The sequence below is a fragment of the Buteo buteo genome, chromosome 19 (assembly GCF_964188355.1).
Source record: "Buteo buteo chromosome 19, bButBut1.hap1.1, whole genome shotgun sequence".
NCBI classification, from domain to species: domain Eukaryota; kingdom Metazoa; phylum Chordata; class Aves; order Accipitriformes; family Accipitridae; genus Buteo; species Buteo buteo.
In genome coordinates, this window is record NC_134189.1 from 7,569,834 (window position 1) to 7,590,652 (window position 20,819).

The 20,819-nt window shown below is 40.1% G+C and overlaps 1 protein-coding gene across 2 annotated transcripts in view; it reads right to left on the reverse strand.

Annotated features, from left to right (window-relative positions):
• TBXAS1 (thromboxane A synthase 1) overlaps positions 1–20,819 on the reverse strand; it is a 242,772-nt gene that overhangs the window by 105,929 nt on the left and 116,024 nt on the right. The window lies entirely within an intron of this gene.

The window sequence follows — 20,819 nt, forward strand, 5'->3', positions numbered from 1 at the left end:
AAGAGATTTACTTCTGCTGGAGCCAACCCTCCACACTGAAAGCTTCATGAGATTCAAACAAGGAACTAAGCTCTAGAGCACCCAAAACCCCAAATCCTAACAGTAACTCCCTCCAACACTAGTTGTGGCATTAGTCATACCTAGCAAACACCATTTGCCTTCATGTAAGTCCACAGCTTTCTTCTAGCTCTGCAGGATCTAGCTTTAACTGGAATCCCATGCCCATGCTCCCCTGAACTCTAGCCCTAGTCTCAACTCTACAACCCATGCTAACGAGAGCCATTTGCTCCTCTCACCTCCAGCTTTTCTTCTGTACCTATGGATATTGCAGTATCCAGGGTTAAATCTAGCTCTGGGTTCCCTCCACCCTTGTCCCTCTGGGGAAATCTTGGGGGTATGTTCCCAATGAGAGGGGTCGTCCTTCTCCCAGCCCTCGTGCATGCCATGCAGTATCTGTGATAGCTCTAGGGGGAATGGGTCCAGGCTTTCTCTCCCTGGGTGAGCTCCAGAAGTGAGAAACAGGCACCAGCACTGGTACATCAGTGGGTTAATTTGTTCATCTTATTTTCAAAGAGGGTTGCTGTCCTTCTCTTGCTAAAAATGCACTTGTGATTAGGTATTGCCATCCTGCTTAAGAAATTGCATTTTTAAATTAAATTTAATGAAATGAAATTTAATGAAAAACCAGAGAGAAAGCCTGTAGCACGAAGACAAGACTCTATCCCCATACCTTGGACAGGAATTATTTGTAAAATCTTTTCATGAGATTACTTGTTCAACCCCACTTGATTGACAGGTCATCACCACCAGTTCAGCCAGCAGGTGGAACCAGTAAGCCCATGAACTGCTCACGGTATTTCACCCAGCCAGTGGCAGTGGCATGACACTTACAGATGAACATAACACTTCCTATTAAAAAAAATAACAGGAAAAAACCCCTGAGATATCTCCAGGAATACATCTTACCAAGCCTGCAGTAAGTGGATCATGAAAGTGGGAAGGCAGAGGATACCTCCATATATTAGTTTTAAAAATTCCCTGTTGGTAAACTGATACAGCATACTCCTTCAAACTTGCTTGGTGTTTTGTAAGAGGAAAAGTCATGCTCAGCTCTCCCAGCATTCATGACATTCAAAGACACATTGTGTAGTGGCTTCTGGTTGAACCAGGAGAGCACTGTTTTGCATGTTTTTAAAATGAAAACAGAGTTCATTTATGTCAAATACCCTGTAGTTCATTATCATTTCCATCTAGCAGGTTCTTGCTTACACAGATGTTATAGCCACATCTCTTCAAAATGTGTATCACTTTTCTCTTCACAAATCATCATCATATTGGAGCAAGACTCAACTCCTCACCCAAAGATCACAGCCTTCACAGACAGCAAAGGACTTACATTGCCCACTGAGTGCCGTGCCCTGGTGTGGGAGACCACTGGGTCCCTCCCACCCCTCTGCTCTGCCTGTGAGGGGCCTCCTGCCCATATAACACCAGAGGTGATTGCTACACATAGGCGTTGACTCTCCCAAAGTAGGCTCGCTTTTCATTTGCCTTTCCGAAACTCCATATCCAAATCCCCAGATGCCGTACACCCCACACTGCTGCTCCCAGGTGACTGAAGTCAGTCCTTCCTTGCCCATTAAAACTATGTGCACAGAAATTTCTTCACAAACACCTTCCCCAAAACCCTCCCAGATCATCATTACCCTGCTGATAGTCCATTACACTTTTTTCCCCTCTATAAAAGTCCATTTAAAACAAGTTTGATTTTAATATCTGATTTAGGAGGTGTTCTTATGGCTGCAGAGGGAAAAAGAAAATCACCAAACTAACTCTAAAAAGCTTAAGTTGCTTTGCAATTTCATAAAAGTGTCTAGTAAAAGTTTTTAGCTTAATTTGAAACCAACATGCTTGCGGAGAAGGGGAGAAAATATCCATGCGTTATCTATTTCATTAAGCTTTTAGGTTCTCCTTGGTCATTAACATACTTCAGAAGAGTGTTACAAGGTAGAATTGGTTTCAGTGATTACAGCAATTGTCTTCCACTCTACTGTATAGATCAGACTATACAAAAAGGCATCTCCAAGCACATTCTTTTGTTGTCAAGTCAGGATCTTCAGCAACTGACTAATGGCTACTCTTCATCATTACTCATTGGAAAAATGGCACAGCCAACACCAGCTTACAAGTAAATACTGGCTCTTTTTCCTCTCTGTGGCAAGCAGCCTGGAAACATCTGTTCTTGTCTTCGCAAACATTCTCTTAAGTCATGGTTTTGTCAATAGAAACCAAAGCGAGTCATTGCAATGAGGTAAATATAACCATTCATAAATACTAAAATAAACACATATGGCCTCCTGCAGTCTGACCCAGACTGATGCAAGTCACACATCATTCCATTTGTTGGTGTAAGCAAGATCAAAATAAAGTCCGCACCTTCATCAGTTTGCATATGGCGGCCAGTTTGCATATTTGGGGTCAAAACAATCAAACCAAAGAAAAAAGTATTTACTGTTAATTAATTAGGAGTTTTGGTATTATAAGTAAATTCAGGTTGCACTAGAGAACCTGTGCTCTATACGCAGTTTCTGCTGTGCTGAGAAACAGCTTTTAAACACAATGTTTAAATCTACTTTCCAGTTGACGTAACTGAACTTTTTAATGTTGGATAAAGTAATAAGACTATTAAAAGCCTCTCTGTTTATGCACACTTTTCCTCGAGGAAAGGTTGAGGACCAGAAGGTTCCTTTTACAGATTGGAAGTAGAATTTGGAGAAAAACAGTCCCCCATAACTTTTGCTACAGATATATTCCCATGCTTTGAATCATTGGCATACATAGGAATGGCAGGCAATGTCCATAAGAACTTGGGCTAGATCTTTCCGTTACACAGGAACATCATATTCCATAATGTGCTCATTCAGAGACATCCCTGCAGCACCCTTGGAGATTCTGGAGAATACCGAGATTGTAAGTACTACCCAGCTTCCCACTGCCTGTCCTCTAGGCTTCTAACCACTGTCATAATCCTGACCCAAATGCCTGACCCTAGATACCTCAGAAGAGGATTAATCAAAGCTGAGCAAGGAGTTGTCCAAGCTGCTGTGACAGCAATGCAGGAAGAGTCTCACACCTCCCTAGGGCCTCGCCACCTCCATTCTCATGGATATCATAACACAATGCGCTCCAAAAAAGAGGCCACTACAGCTGTGATCAGGGATTACTCCCCTTCTTTCAACTGAAAAGCGAAGGAAGTCATGGTGATAACTCCCTTTCATACCATCACTGAGGGAACCAAACTCACACACGGGGAAAAAAAGCTGTCAATCCTTCCTGTGCATAAGGATGGGAAGAAAAGTAAGGAAACAAGAATAATGAAGAAGGAAAGAACTATCAGAGCAGGAGTACAGGCTAGGAGAAGGTGCAGGGAGGGATAGTCCTAAACCCTCCTGGCCTTTCCAGGGAATACTTAGAAGTGAACTGAGACTGGACTTAGATCATTTGTTCCTCTTGTGCAAAGGGCTTCGGTCCCAGTTCTTCTCCAAGGTCTGTTTATATAAAACTATCATTAGATAAAGACACATGAGTAATATTTAGTAGTAGTATCTGAAACCTTGGCCTCCCTGATCCAGATGACTGCCCTATCAGGCTGGAGATATTCACTATCTTCTCTACCACAAATGCCAAGGACTGCATGGAATGTGGAGTAGCTTCAACACATAAGGCTGCAGGTGCACCTTCCCCAAGAATCACCTACAGGTTGCTAGGTAAGGCACTTCCCAGAAAGACGAGATGAGCGCCTTGGAATGATTTCCAGCAGAACAATGCATCAAAACCTTTCTCTTGCACTGTGGGTAGCCTCCCTTGTAATTGGGGACTGTACTGAAGAGGCACAGTTCCTCCACCTTCTCTTGTGACTCGAAGGAACGTGTTTTCTGCTGCCACATTTTCTTCAGAGCCTGAACCACCAGCCAGTTTTAAAAGGTACCTGTGAGGTCTTGAAACATCAAGGTCTCCTAGGGTGGACACAAAGCAGGTCTCAAAACTGCTAAGCACTCTGGCACCAAAGTGCTTCTGACCATGCTTAGAAAAAGAATTGCAGTTGCCTGAGAAACCTTGGCGTTGAAATCATCAGCTCCAAGGGACTCAAGGCACTTCCAAGCACTAGGTATGGCTGAGCAAGAGTTTTTAATCTGTATTTTCAAATTAAGGGCTTTAAACGGGTGTTAAATGCTTAGGACTTTCTGAATTTTAGCAGAGGCAAGCTAGCCAGGTGAAGGGGAGGCTTACCAATGGCTTAGTTTAAAAATATTACTTGTATGCAAAACTTTTCTTCAGAGCAGAGTATATATAAAAAACACCACTTTTTCATGTATTTCATATTTTACTGAAAATTTTGGTTTGACCTCTTTCACTCAGATGTTGTAATATAGAAATAAAATTATAAACAGGCCAGTCTAGCTTAAAATCTCAAGGCACTGAGAAACACGAAAAGTAAACAAGTGAGTAAGCAGTAAACTATGACCAAAAGCTGAGAGTCTTTTCAAAGGGTTTCTATCAGTCTTCCAAGTTCCCATGTAGCACCTAAAAGTTGTTGCCTAATGTCCTAATTTCCTGTGTGACAACATCCTGATATACAAAATATACTTCAAACTGTCATATATCTAATTTGAAACAGAACACTTGGAATCAGTACTTCAGACCACTGATCTCCAATACATGTGAAAAAACTCCAGGAAAAAGTATTTCACCTTTTTTTCCCAATGCCAAAATGAAAATTTCAAAACGTCAACCAAAGCAAATAAAAGCTTGCTTGTGAAGACTCCTCATGGTTTTAAAAAATACAAATGGGTTCAAGGTGCTATTTAAATCAAACTACTGGAAGAAAATGCTATTAAAAATTAGAAACATGGATGCAACCTCCAGCTCAGGAAGTCAGCCATGGACAGTCAGATGTTCGGGGGCTATTCTATAGGAAATACCACTCTGCACTTGCCCTGTTCTTCCGCTCTTTCTCTAAGCATCTGCTGCTAGTCAGAGACAGAGCATTCCCTGGCCAAGTAAGTCTCTTTTTATGTCACTTTTCTTCTGAAAAGTTATTCAGAAAGAAAACTCCAGGTCAGCTGTAATGGCAGCATGACAAGCTGTCAACAAATCACATTTGCAATATCCGCTTAACTGAAGAATTTGAATTCCCTGCCTGCTACTTCACAATTGTGTCTAATTACATTAAGTGTATATTTACACATCAGGGAAAAAAACAAACATTGTGTATTAAGATCTCCACATCTATCTGTCAAAACACTAATGCATTTTCTGATAGTAGTAGCTGCTTTCGTTCCTCATTTATTTGTCCCTCAAGAAGAGCTAGGCTATAAAACTTTGTAAGTAGTTACATAGCACACTTTCAGGATTTTATCTTCCAAGATTTCATACTTGTGGTTATTTGTCTGGTTTCAATCAAGTAAAAAAAAAAAAAATTAAAAAATCCTAATTTATCAAAGCATGTCAAAACATGCTTATATGAAATAGCATTTGTTCATTTGACTCACAAATTAATTTGAGCACATCGAGAATTAAGTGTTTGTCATAAAATAATTTCAACAATAATAAAGTCCTATTGCGTACAGATAATATTACAGGACTTATCATGAGTTCCCTGGAGCTTGCAATTTCAGTAAAACAGCCTCACTTCCCAAACAACCTGTAACTAGACTGTTCCTCACATCGCTCTTATTTGATTTCTTCAAGGAGAGCAGCTAAAATGCTCCTCTGAGTATCAGCAAGTACCTCGTTCAAAATAAATTAACAGTAGCAGCTACTTTTGCATTCTCAAACATATTAGGCTTGTAATAGCAAGCAGTGCGGATTATGAAGCGTAAAGCACATCACCATACCTTGTCATCTTAAGAGTTCTAGGATAAGATAAAATTTAAAAACAACCAAAAACCCCGCAGATTGGAGCCCACACCCCAGAGCTCACCGATCCCTTTCTTGCAAAACAGGCCTCCTTCAGGTGACACAGCATTTTGGAGGGCCTGTTTCACCACCCCATTGCTTCAGCTTTACTACGCCGTCACCACGACCTGAAACTAGAGGGATGGGTCAGATCCTGAATCCTCCCTCCTTATATTGCCCCAAAATCCAGTGGTAGCATTTCAGGCGTAGACAAGCTGGAAGCTCAGCAAAAGTACAATAGGACAGAGCGGTATTTGGGAATTAGATTCTCTTTCAGCAAGTGCCCAGGGAAGGAGCATGTGCCAGCCATGAGAATGAAACACCTGCAACCTTTCACTGAGTATGAACCCCACCACGGCCAGGAGCACACGGAAAGGCAACGGGGAACTAGTAGAGGTTGCCATAGTCCTGCCTGCTGGGACTTCCCACGTGAAGAAGAAAAGAGGCTTCACTCTCTAGAAGACTGTGCATCAGTGACACTGCCAGGCTGCACCCATACTCGGCACACACATCGCGCTTGATTGCACGCACTTAGTGTTTTTGCAGGTTATCAGTGTCTGCACTTCCCAGCCCAGATTTACTGGTGGGTGGGAGAGGGGGAAAGGAAGGGGTTGTAGTTTCCAACCATCAGTGCTGGCCAGTGCAGCACACACTCCCACATCACAAGAACTCATTTTGCATCTGCACAGCTATATCTCCCACATCTGAGGTCCATGCTGAAATCCCTCCAGCATCCAACAGCCTGAAAAATAAATGGGATCTTGAAGGTGCAAAAATAACCCTCTGCAACATGTCTAAAACGCTGCTGAAATTTTAACTTAGTATAAATCTTAACACTGGGACCAGCCTAAGTTCTTACAGACAAAACTGACTGTGCACTGCCAATATAATATGAGAACTACCGCAAGCGCCAAGGGAACAGCTGAAAAAAGTGAGGAAATGAGAGCTGCCCCACTTGACCGCTGGGGAGGGAAAAACCAAGGCTGAGCCATCCAGCAGCCGGGGCATCCAGAGAATGTCTAATCTGACGTGGTGAAACAGCAATTAGGGAGGGGGTATTTCCTCTAAAAACTCAAATCAAACATTAAACAAAATAAAACCAGAGCTGGTTAGAGAAACTTAAAGCAAGCCGCATGGTTCAGAGAAACTGGAAATACTGCAAAATCAATTTGTTTTCCAGGCTTTCTGGAAGAAAAAAATGGAGAAAAGTTCCAACAAAATACCTTGTTACATATGTTTTTGGAACAAAATAACTTTACTTTGCAAATTGAAACAACTTTGACTTTACATTAAAAGCTGTAACTGAAACAAAATATTCTAATCATCTTTTCATTTTTTATTTCAGCTTTCGACTCTTCAAAATCAGCCACAACATGAAACTTCTATCTTCCACACATTTCCTAACCAAATCTCAGAAAACATTAAGCACCATGTAAGGTATATATTTTTTTCTAATTTTTGATGCTGGCAATATACCATGCTATCTATTCCTACTGCAGTCAATTATGATTATATTATGGGGAAATAAACAGAGCAAAATAAAGCATTAAAAGGTTTGAAAATCCTAGTCAGACTGCAGTCTTTGTATCCTAAAGCATATGCAAAAATGGGTCCAATTCTTTCGTTATGTTATCCTATACTATTTTTTCCCACAGAATCTCTATTTGATTTTGCAAATGTAACATTTATAAAGAACATGTCCTGAAAGGTTTTAGTATTACATAAAAAAAAAAAAATCTTTCATGTGAAATCAATCAGTCACAAACTCAGGATTCTCAACCTTTAGACATAAAGCTCACATGACAACTTGTAGAAGAAGTTAGTGATCTGTAGAGCCCTGTCATCAGAGAGCAATACTAGCAAGTGAGTTTCCTTGTTCTTTAATAATTTTTGTTGAGTCTGTGTTTACTGAGATTCTTCAGGGGCTTATAAACTTAAGCGGTTTGGTCAGATTTTCAAAGTGGTTTTTATATCCAGCCCTTACACTAGAGGGAACAAAGCCAAAGTCAAAGAAAAAGACTCTGGGTTTATTTTTCCCCACAACTGATAAATAACCTTATCTTTTCCCTAGGCTGCTTCTCCAAAATAGCGAGACCATTTTGACTGAAAAATTCTAAATGGAAAATATTAATTGAAGCAGTTCAAGTCTGATAAACTACTGAAAGGTAAACATCGTAATGGAAGACATTGGGCAACTTTAATTACAGATATCACCATTGCCTCTGCTACAATACTGCTTCTTTGGAACTGACGAAATACTGACGAAGTATAGTCCTGATGACACTAAAACGTGAAAGGTCAATGACTGGTTAAACTGGAATGTTTCTGAGCCATTGTTAAATTATTCAGAATTATTTTAGGAAAGCTGCATAAAAAGTGCAAGAGTGCAGTTTTAGCTTCATCTAAATGCGCATACTGAAAATGGAAAAGGAAATGGGGAAACTGTCCTTTGCAATTGCCTTGAAAAGGGAAAAAAAGAGTATCTTGTGTATCTTCAACTTACAATTAATCTAGCAGAGAACAACAGTGCAAAATAGTTCTTGTTTTTACTACTTATTTCCCCAAACCCTTTTCTGCAAGAGCAAGCGTGAAAGGAAAAGAAGAAGAATGGGACATTATTTGAGTAAAGAATGTAGTTATTTTAGTTTCTGTTGCTTAACACCAGTGAGAGGAGACTGGCAGGAGTAAATAATTAACAATGATCAACAATCCTTTTCTTTTGCTGCAGGATAGCTGTTTCCTAATCCCTGTATATATCTGCTGCTGTTTATGGGTCTGTGGGGCTAAATGGACCCTCTTCTAGCCATCACCGAGCCTTCAGAAACAGGTGAATCAACACAAAAGTGAGCAGCGGCCAGGTGTGCTCAAATAGGGAGCACTCGTTATGCTGGAGAGTTGGGAGCAAGTCACACAGTGTGAAGACTTGACTTTTACACCCCTCCTCCTCTTTCCTGTTTTCTTTTAAGTGTGGTGAATTTAACGCTGACAAAAAGTCAGCGGCACTGGCAAGTTCGCTGCAACCTTCCTTGGTTGTGGTCAGGAGCACTGCGTGCACAGCACAGCGCTCCCCAGCACCTGCACAACATGCTGCAGCGTGTTCCCTTCCTATGGCTCCGAACAGGCCAACTATTTGCTGTCAACTACTTACAACAAATGGTGCCAAGATATGTGGTTGCTATATAAACAAAGAAAAATTCTCTCTAGAGACTAAAATAAGACCTGCCGACTCATTTTTCACTTATGATCCCTAAGATTTACAGCCGTAACACACTGTCAGTGGTAAGGAGCGCGTCGTCTCTAAACATCCTTTCCCATGGAGGTTTTACTCTTGCAGAATAAACATTACATTGCATATGATCGCAAGCAAAAAAACAGGATGGCAACAATTTTTGCTTAGAACAAACCTACTGGAGTTAATTGCTAGGTAATTTTGTAAAGATCACAAGAGAACTTTCCAGGCTCTGGTCAGAGAACCACTACAAAAACAGCTGCATCAATTTAAGATGCTACTACCCCATCAGCTGTTCACCACCCCCATCTATTGGAGATTACCACCATTGAAATGGAGCTGGTGGAGAGCCCTTGTGAGCACTCATCACCTGCTTCAGTGCCAAGTCAGCCTGCATAGTTTTGAAAAAGTCTGCATTGATACATAAACTAAGATGGATTAGCTTCTGAGCTGAACCAGATGAGGTATGTTCACATGATCCATTTTGTAGGCCTTGCTGTGGGAATGGTAAGTCAAGCTAGGACATCTTGACAAAAGGTTGTTAGCATTGTGCTAGATAAGAATATTATCATTATCTCAAAAAAAAAAAAGGGGGGGGAACTTTCGTATGTTTGGATACAATCCAGGTAAATGGATTAAACTATCTGAATGAATGACTAAAGAGAGAACTATTCCCACTATTTTTGAGATGACAATACTACTTTTAGAATACTTAAAATGAAGAGCAGAGGCTTTCAAGGATTAGTATAATAATGCCCATGTGTATCACATTAACTCTCACTGGAGATGAATTAACTTCACTTGCACACACACAAGTCCCCAAATATAACTCGTATCACATTCAAAACAAAAAGCTCATCCATGGAAAAAGTCACCTGCTTGCATAATAGTTAATAGAAAGGATTCAAAAGTGGTGGGTGGAAACTGATTTGTAGCCAATGGAGCCACTGGAAGAAACGATGCCCAGGTGCAACCTCTGGCACTGGATGTCACCACAGCACTGGTTGCTGGAGGCTGGGCAGATAAGCCAGAAGGAAGATTACTGCCACTGACTGTCTTGCTATTATGCTAGTCTTTTGACTTCTGCTGCTGACCACTTTGAAAGAGGACACTCAGCGAGGCTACACAGATCTTAGGCATGACAACCATTCAAACTATTGCCATGTCACATCTGCTCCAATGCTTAGTGCTGAACTTCTAGGCTTCTGGGTAGGTACATGGAAATCACTTCTCTGTGCTGTGAAACATCACTTGCATAGACCTGATTGGGTTCTTCTGTCATCAGATGCTTCAAGAGGACTTTTTGTTCATAAGCAGGTGAGTTATCTCCGCATGTGAAGATGTGACAACAAAGCAAAGTACTGGGTCTGAACTCTAATTGCTCAAGTATGTAAAAAGGCCAACTTGAATGTTGTGATCTGAGACTATATCAATTCTGGAACAAGTGACAAACTAATTACTCTTCTCCTAACAAAAGCAGACTGGGAAAGGCAGGAATTGAAGGACACGATGCTCTGCTATATATCAAGAGCAGGGAAAAGGGACAAAACTGTAAACAGAACAACCAATCTGCTACTGATAACAGTTTCAGAAGTCAGAAATGAGGGACTGTTGAAGACCCGTGCTATTAGACTGAATAAGCTTCAGAAATAATATCCCCACAGCATATGCCCAAAGAAGTAGGAAAAGTTGAACTTCCCTTTAAAAAACAACAAATTGACAGAAATCAAAGGTCAGGACCAGCAGAGACCAGCATGAACTGCATCTCCACTCCTCATGTATCACACCTACTCATAACACAGTCAGCTAAGGACAGGATTAGATAAGGAAGCATTACCGTATTTAAACAGGAAAAAATATTTATCAGCCTTAAGATTTCGTGTATTTTATCCAGCAATAAAATGTGTCCTTTAAATAAGGAACAGAGCCCTGGGAATAGATAGTCCTTTCCTGTCTATAAGCATTGTTTGTCTTTAGCTTTGCAGTATAAAAAGAGTAGTGCTGCAAAACCAGTAAATAAATAGCCAATGTAAGTTTGATGAAAGATTAGCTCAGAAGACTGCTTTTGGCCTGAATAGAAAGATATGCTTTCATCCTGTTTTGACTATACTCATACGTTTACCTAACATAATTGGATGTAGTTAATATTGCAGGAGCCTTCAAGCAGCGCACATTTCCCTCATTAGTGGGTTTAAAGCCTTAATGATATCTCCTGTGCTGCAGAAAAGCCCAATGTAGGCTTTAAAAGTGATTGGCAAGTTTCAAGAGGAGAAAAACTGGGGGAAGGGAAGGCAAAACCTAATAAAACTCTGATCTTGATTTCATCAGTCGTTTAGAAAAGGAAATTTTGCAGAATGATAGAAGAAAGAAAAAAAAGGTGAGGATAAACAAGCCAAAAAAGATAATTCCAAAAGTTGGTCTTAAAGTAACTCACAGAAACATCTGAAATAAACAGGGAGCAAGTAGAAAGACAGAATGTCCCTTCACATACCTGCAACACACTAAGACACATACGTACTTAGTCCTACACAAACTCCTACTGACATAAACAAGTGCATACGCACAGAGTATTGTCAAATCAGCATCTTCCTACACCTGCAGCAAAAGTACCTTTTTGTAGTTTCATTATGCAGCATTTTCCCCCCTCCCTTAAAGTCTCAATAGAGTTGGCAGGGAAGACTTGCATCTAAGAAACAGAATGTCACAATATACCATTAACTAAGTACATGCAAAGGGTTGGGGTTTTTGTTGTTTGTTTGTTTTGTTTTTGTTATTGACTAATTTTGACCATTTTCCAGGAACAGAAATTTCACAGGCTGGTTTAGTTTCAAAAGAAGAGTAATTATGTACAGCTGTATTCAGTATTTCTTAACTGCCTTGAACAATCAGTGAAAGGGAGATTTGCACACATTATCAGCCACTATCATTAGTGCTGTAAAGTACGTAATCCATCTGGTGTTCTGCTGTCTACCTAGGAGCAGGTATTGAACCAATGATGGCTGCAGCATAATAGCATAAAGAAAGAGCATTAAAAATGAACAAAACAACACAGCAACCCTAGTCATTTCTCGATACCAGATTGTCCTTGTGTTTGTGTTCCCCCATGGTTTTGCAAACCATTTTTATACATATAGGCGTGGAGAGTGGAGAATTAAAAATGTAAATTTCATCAACATGCAGTTTTGCAGTCTTCACAGGGGAAGAGGTAGCAGGATACCATGGTGATGGCAGCACTGCAGCCCATTAATAAACCAGAGAAAGACTCAGGGATAGATTCAAATACTCAGACCCATGCTGAAAAATAACTCACTTCATAATAAATCCTGTAAAAGATAAGATGACTGTGCATCTCAACATCAGCCGTGGTCTCAACCTACTGATTCATCATGTCTTGATGGGGGGCAAGGGAAGAGGAAACTTGTTTTTAAGCTTTCTAGCCTCCTTCTAGTCAATTGCATTGCTTTTATGTTGGCAAGGTTTATGGTCCATAGCATCTGAAAAGAAACAACCCATGTCTGCAAAAGAGAAAAGGTGGAAAGTTTTTATTCGTGTATTCCATCTGTGTGTAACCCATCTGTTTCCACCATCGCTGCTAGCCCTTCATACAGGAGGGATCAGCTGGTTTTATTTGCTATCCTACCTGGAAATGTGACAAATATTAGTGTTTGCTTACTCAGAAATTCATAAATCTTAAGCAAACTCACATGACCTACCTGGACAACAATATATTAGCCAGTTAAAATAGCAGCCTCACAAGAAGTATGGCTTTCTCCAAGCCCAACTTCGGTCTGACCACCACTGCTGGGTATATGCTGACCTCTTGCAGGAGAGCTCTCTCCAGCCACAACAACACAGCAAACTTTCCTCAAACAGCAAACCATCTATGTAACCACCCAAAGAAAATAAAATGTCTGTTAGAGGTTCTCTTCCAGACCATCCTTAAATTAATTGGACTTAACTACAGTCAGTGTTTTTAGATTGCTTGCTTGTAAGCCATCCTGTGGCACTCCAAACCGTCATTATCGGTATCTTCCTAAACCTTCAGAAACTCACCTTTATCAAATACTTAAATGTGTGGGAAGAGACCGCGTGAGAGACAGAAAAAGAAAGGCTCCTATTTAAGGGAACCACCCCATTGTGGACAGACTATTAATAAACATACTTAGGTAAATACACACTCACGGCCCACTGAATTAAATGAGACATAAGAATGTGCATAGAAGTAAATGCTAATGTCTTTTTAGGAACAGTAGTCAGCAGAGGCACATGCCAGGTGTTCAAGGTAGGTACAAATGAGCTTTCCCACCTTGCAGGACAAAGATTTCACTTGGTTTCCTGTTCTGAATTAGAATTACAAATAAAAATGACAAATTTAAGAGAAGATAATCCTCAAAATACATTCAACTGAATCTGTTCATATTAACTTTAATACTTCAGGTTTTTTAAAATCCTTCAAAATAGTTTAAAGTAATTTTTTAATACTTCAAAATACTTTTAAACACGGCAAAGTTACTCAAAAGGGCAAAAAAAAGAGCTTTTCAATAAAACTTTTTCCTCTACATTTCTGAAGCAGCTTTTAAGAACAAATAAACAAACAAACCTCCCACCACAACTATTTGAATTAACAGATAAACCAAATCCTAACCCTTTGCCATCAGTTCTAAAGCACTAACATTCACTAACGATAACGTTCAGCTGGAAATTCCCAACATACTCTTTTACATTTGTTAAGGTGACAAAGCACTTCCTAAATGATTTGCCCTTGCGAACACAGGAATTCTGTAGCAAAGCCAAAAACTGAGCTCAGAGCTTCTAAATCCCAACCTAGAGCCCTAATCACAAAACCAGACTTCATCTCACTGGGATTCAGAGGATCAGGTGGTTCCCAGAACACGGTCTACTAATATGTCAAGTCTTTCTTTAGACCAACGGAAGCCAAAGTCTGATTAATTTTACAGTCAATAGCAGTGATCATTTGACAACATTAGTTTTGTGCTATTAGCTGCAGCATATGGGGAATAAGGGGCAATTTGTTGTGCATGCATAAAAAGACATACACAGTCTGAAAGAAATGACCCTCTCAATATTTATTATTTTAATTTTAAAGTGTCTGTTGCAAGCATATGCACTGCTACTTTAAAACATTTAAACAGAACTGGATTTAATTGCTCAGAAAAATTAACCAGCAAGCTCTGAAAGCAAAAAGGGGAAAGAAAAAAGAAATCCAGAATTAAAAGCTATTTTACCAGGTAAAGAAGAAGGCAAAATAGTTACATCCACATTGACTAAGCTAGAAAGATATCCTGGTATGTCTAGAAGACAGCCATGGAGGCACACTGGGGAAAGAAAGCAGATACATCATTCTGGTTGTTGAGCCTAGGAGCTCCTGCTCCGGCACAGCCCAGTGAGAACCATCAGGTCAAAACAAGGATAAAAGCCCTTGCTTGGCTCCCTGGCAGACACTGGCACTGGAAAATCTCTCAGGCATTTGGGCTCACATGGTTGTACAACAGCACCCACAAATATGCAGTCGCACAAATTAATATTAAACAGTTAAATGCTATACAGCCAAACACATTCCCTGCTAGCATAATTCCCTTTCTATAATGACGCTGTACCAGCCAAGATTTCAAACAAAGTATGATCTAGCAGCTGTAGAAAACTGCTAGGCAAAAAAGTAATTCTTAATAAATTCACTGCTTGGACACCTTTTCACTTATCCTTGTAAGGCACAGAATGATATTTGGAAGCACTGAATATTCTCAGCTCAATGAGACTGAGCCTTATTGTACATGTGGCAGGATCAACGCTTACTTGAATTTGTCCTACAAAGGGAGGGAGGAGAGAACATCGCAGTTCTGTATGACAAAGAACTGGATGTTCAAGGCATGGCCTGCCACCAGGTGTGATGGCTTTGCTGCATCAGGAACTGAAATGTCACCACGGCATGTAAAGAGCAGCACATTTTGTGAAGTTTCCATAATCAGATATGGCACAATTGATGTCTGCAAGGCTCTAGTGAGGACTAGAGATTCAGTATCTCTTCAAATCACAGAAAGACCACAAATCAAATATGTGTGCATCTGTATGCATCCATAAAAATATACAAATATGCATGCGTGCACACATGTGGGTCTAACAACTAATTCTGAGACGTGTTGTGTCCAGAAGCGCTATGCTGGTCAACTTCCATGTCCTGTGTGAACCCAGCAAAAAACAAGATGAAACAAGATGAAGGAATGGGAAAATGAAGAAACATACCTAAAAAGACTGAGGCAGTGAACAAACTTAAAAGCACATTCCTTCCCTCTGCTGCCACAAAAATGTGTTTGTTTTTAAAACTAAATATCACAATCAAATTATAAGCACATGCTGGAACATCACTTGTGTACTGAACAGTCATTTTAAAGGGTGGAAAAATGAAGATCTTGATATATATTTCACAATTTTTTCTCATTTGTTTGAATCATTTTCCAAATATTTACTTACCTGCTGTCATACTGTGTGTTACTAGTGCTTTAAACCACATGCCCATGCAAAAGTGAGCCTCCAACAAAGCACATTCATCATCAGTTTACGAACTGAGTTCATCGCACTTTGCAACAACAATTTGGAAACAAACTAAGAACTTCACATGAAAGGACGATGATGACAGCATTGACACAACCGGAAATAATCCTAGGATGTTTGATTTGAAGAAAAGAAACATTTCTAAACCAAACAACCAAGGGTACAGGGTCAAGACAGCACGTATACGCGTCTTTTGGCAACAGTACACAACTCTTCATTCTTTAACTATTTTTATATGACGTCTCCAGATGAATATGTTAGTGGGTTGATTTCTCAAAACAAAACCCATATTTGTGAGAGAGGGACGGAAGAAACAGCCCAGCCCATAAGCTGGATCAGACTATGGGTTTGGATACACAACTGAATTACCACTGTTTACCGAATGATGGCATGTCAGCGGGGCTGCTGCGTACAGGCAATGCCTATACTCTAAAAACCAAGGCAGGATGCATCAAGTAAGAACTTGCACAAGACACGCAAGCGACCCTTTGCTTGCAAAAGGCCAAGAACGCATACACACTCATACACGGAGAGTCAGTTCCTGAGGCACCACTCAGCTGTTTGAAGCCAGTTGTGCATCCCAGCCCTGCCTGCTCTGGAGATGCATAATCGCTATCAGTTCGTGTGTGGTCATCTGAAGTTAATAGAAGTATGCTGATTTATGCTGCCTGAGGGCCTGACCCAAAATTCACAGAATTACAGGATGGTTGAGGTTGGAAGGGACCTCTGGAGGGCATCTTGTATCAAATTTGGATAGACTTTTTGAGAGAGCAATATACACAGACACTTTTCTTGCCAGTACTGTGACCCCTCATAAAGGACCAGAAAGACCAGCCCATACAGGGGTATGGCAGCCGTCTTGGACCACAGCTGAACAAGATGCAGAAAATAGGCTTCTTCCTATTTGGTGGCTGCATTTTATTTGTTTAATGCCACAGGTAAGCCTGAAACTTTACAGATTTAGCAAAATAAAGAGGAAGCCAACAGCTTAGTGTAACAGGCAAATTCTACATGTGTAAAGAATAATCATGTCCCACATAGATGAACTAGAAGAGGGGGAAGGGGGAGGACAGACATGCAAAAAGAAAAAAAGCTCGGTCATCTCGCTTTTCCTTCAAGAGGGATACAAAGAATTTGTATTGCCATGTTATATCAAATTCCTCGCTACTTTTTTGTTCTTACTTTTACTATTTCATTATTATTTGTCTTTAATCCATTGTTACTTTTTCCACTGTAACAACAAAGTTCCTGATGAGAAAACAGTGATGTTTTCTTACAGCTATTGGAATTGGTGTAGATTTTTATATTTAATTTTTATATTTAAAAACATCACCCTCTTCCAGCTGGTTGGCATGCAGATTTAAGGATTTGGTCTGGATCAACTACGAGTTTCCATTTGTGATAGCCACATGAATCCTGGCAGAGCACTGACTCCAGCAGCCTGGCAAACCTTGACTAGCCAGTACTTAACTTTGCCTTAGGGCTCACTGATCCACATTTTTAGCAAATAGTTTGGCCTACGACTTCTGAGTAATTTAAATTACATACCAGGTAATCTCTCTCTTCACATGGCTCCATCTTAACATTCTGCTCCTACATTTTTAAAGGCACACTGTAATGATTCTCAAGTACTAATTCAAAAAGAGATTTTCAATGCCGAAATTAAAAACAATCTGAAAAAAGATTATGTATCATTATCCTGCCTGGCAGAATGCAACAAACATTGTAAACCTATCTCACTCACAACATAGCAGTGCAGCTAAAAATGGTCTTAGAGTTCTTAAAAGAAAACTTCTATTCAAGAGACAACTTACCATAGTTGTGAGAAAAAGGTATCATTTACTGCAGCACAGCCCTGCCTAGAATGCTGGCTGAGGTTTCCATGGTTAACCTAAATTAAAATCAATTCCATATTTTTTGGCAGAAGGTCTATAAGCTAATTTTCATCTTTTCTTCAACTATAATTAAAAACAAAGGGAAAAGGCTTCATATACTTCAAGTATGAAGGTACATTACGGAAGACATTTTTGTTTTTAAATGGCTACCATGCTCACTTTAATCAAGTCAAAATTAAGTGGGAAAGTAGAATGTCATTATTGCCTGTGATTATACAGTTAACAATAAATATACCCCATGCCTACAGGGGAATAACACCCTGCGTGCTAGACTTGGTTGCTTGTTCTAAAAGGAAGTGAACCTTAATGCAGATTTGATCTGCAGTCACCATACACTTCTGTCACAAGAATTACAGATGAGTAACTCAGAAACAACAGAAGATGCCAAGGGAACCTAGAAGGCTTTTTACAGCAATATTCGAACGATATTCATAGTAAAGATGTGAAATGTGCAATATCAAAGGGAAACATAATTGCAAAAAATGAACACAAGTTTGGCTTCTGATCACATGCAAAATCTACTTTGTCCAGGTAATGAGTGAGCAGATAGGTTCAATGTGTGAGAAGTTTACCAGCGGTCCAGGTCTCGCTGGATGTGGAGACAGGACACAGGATGCTTCCAAAAAAGTCCTCTCAGCAAATTAAAACCACCCCGATTCCATAAAGGTCTTCTGATGACTTTGCAGCAAGAAGCCAGCAAGTGCACAATCCCAGATTAAGGTCTTTCTTCTTACGAGTACTCAGAGGCATGACATCACATTATAGACAGCTTTTCATTAAAGCCCAGAGTTCACTGAATCATTATTTTATCCTCTTCTGTCTATCAAGTACATCCACTGTTTGAAACCCTTCACAAGTTTAACATCCCATTGTCTCTTACTCTAATGTATACGTATTTTAAGATTAATTGAAAGAGCAGCAAAATAAACATGGAATATAAACTTTTTCTACACTTAGCTTTTAGAATTAGTCCTGCACATCCTGCAACTTAGTGACACTTTGTTAACATGTGATTGCTACACTGCTACAGAGTATGGTGAATAATCTCTCTCTGTGGAATTCTGGGTTAGATAACTCACATTTCACCTCTGGTGGATGAAGTACAAATCTTGATTTTGGAAATGCACTGGCAGGGGGGAAGCACAGTGGATTTTCCCAAGGCCTGTTCAAACCCACCAGTCTCACTCCCTTTCCCATCCTTCTCACCCTTAAACACTGACACTCTTAAGTTAAAAAAAGGCTTTGGGTTGAAATAAGAAATGTATGCCATGTCTGTACTGAAAGATATTAGCCTAGCTTTGTGAACAGCACTAACTCCAAAGCCAACTCTATAACCACTCATCAGTAGACCATTTGGGGAAGGAATGGGTAAAATAAGGTAGGGGGATCTATTTTGCATTTTAAATTCTCCACTAGCAAATATAAACCTTCACTTAAAGTAGAGGAGCTTGCTTCGAGTAATTTTAAAAGGCATAAAAAGAAGCAACCCTATTAAAAGTCTTAAAACGACATTTATTCAGGCAATATGAGAAGAAAGAACTCTGTTAATTGGAAAGTGCTTTTCTCTCTCACCTTTCAACTATTATTCACATACAACCAAAATCACATCTGAATAAACTCCACTGGCCTTCATTACATACCATCCAGCATTATTTAGTTTCATATAGAAGCCTTAGTGCACAGGATAACCGACAACTTCATTGAGAGAGCTGACTGTGAATTAAAGAGAAGAGGCAGCTTCTAGTGTGAAGATTCAAGAGGGGAAAAAGATCTCCGAGTTAGATGTGTAAGGACCCAGAAACAGAAGGCTGCTTACCTTCAGGAAGTGAAAAGCAATAGGTGGAAGAGGGGGAACAAAGGGGAAAGTGAGAAATAACAACGCTCAAAGATTGCAGCTGTGTGAGAAGACCATGGAACAAGCAGATAAAAGCATAAAAGATGAAGCAAGTTCATTTGAATTAGACTCATGGGCATTAAGCAAGCCAAAATAGCAACAGTGTACAGGGGGAACTGTTCATTTTGTCAGAGAGAGGGGTAGGAGTTGACTTTTCTCATCTGCCACAGGCTTTCTGGTTAGTGGTGGGGATGTCACTCAGTCTGTGCCTCAGTTCCTCATCCATAAAGCAGGATGCTGTGCAGAAAAACCACCAGTGGTTCAGGGGACAGTCAAGTGATAAGGACAAGATATGAATCTACACAGAGCTATACCTAACAGATCTCTGATGAAGGAAAAAAGGGAGGGAGAAAGACTGGGTATAATAACCTGGCCTACCTGAATTTTAGAGAGGAATACAAATGTTACAGAGCATGACAGATGGATGTACAACCACAAGAAAGAGAGATAAATCTATGACCATAAAAGCCTGGAGAGAAAGAAAAATTTTGCCAAATAAGAAAGGTGACAATGCACAGACACATATATTCAAATGATGAGGCTGACTAAAATTAAGAGCTGAACAAATATCTGAATGTACCCTCAAAGGAATGATCTCTAATTTCAGAGAGGTGTTATTTGGGCACCAGCTACTGCTATGAATAGGGGGTACAGTCTACTCCTATCAAATATACAGGAGAAAAGCACGGGAAAGTTATAGACAGGAAGAAACAGGGTTCCTGCTTGGGTGTGGAAGAAGGGAAGGGGTGGGAAATTCCTTCAAATACAGAGAAAATGGAGGAAAAACCCTTGCCACACACAACAACTTCAGCCTAAGATGCTCACACGCTGGAATTCTTCCATTCAGATATGAGTTATAGGCAGAATAGAGGGCAACTGGTACAAGTGGTTATTAAATAAGATACAGGTAGTCACAAGATGAACCTCATGTACCAAAAGAAGCAAGTAAAGGAGACAAGCAGTCTGCAAACAGACTGTCTGGTTGCAGAGAGGATCAGAGGGGCAGAGGAAACAGACAGCTGATCAGAGAAGAAATTTTCCCCGAGGGCACAAACAACACTCCTGAATACCTGTGAGTTTATTTGAGCAGGTTTAAACATACAAAGGGGCCAGGAGGAAGCAGGGAATGGATGGCACTGAGGCAGCGTGTGGTCAGTGACAGTATTCCCTTGTAAAATACTGAGGAACTGCTGGAAATCTTTACTGTCCCTGTGTCCATTACCCACTCATTATTTCTTTTAACCAGTACCTGAAAAACAGCTTTTTAATAGAT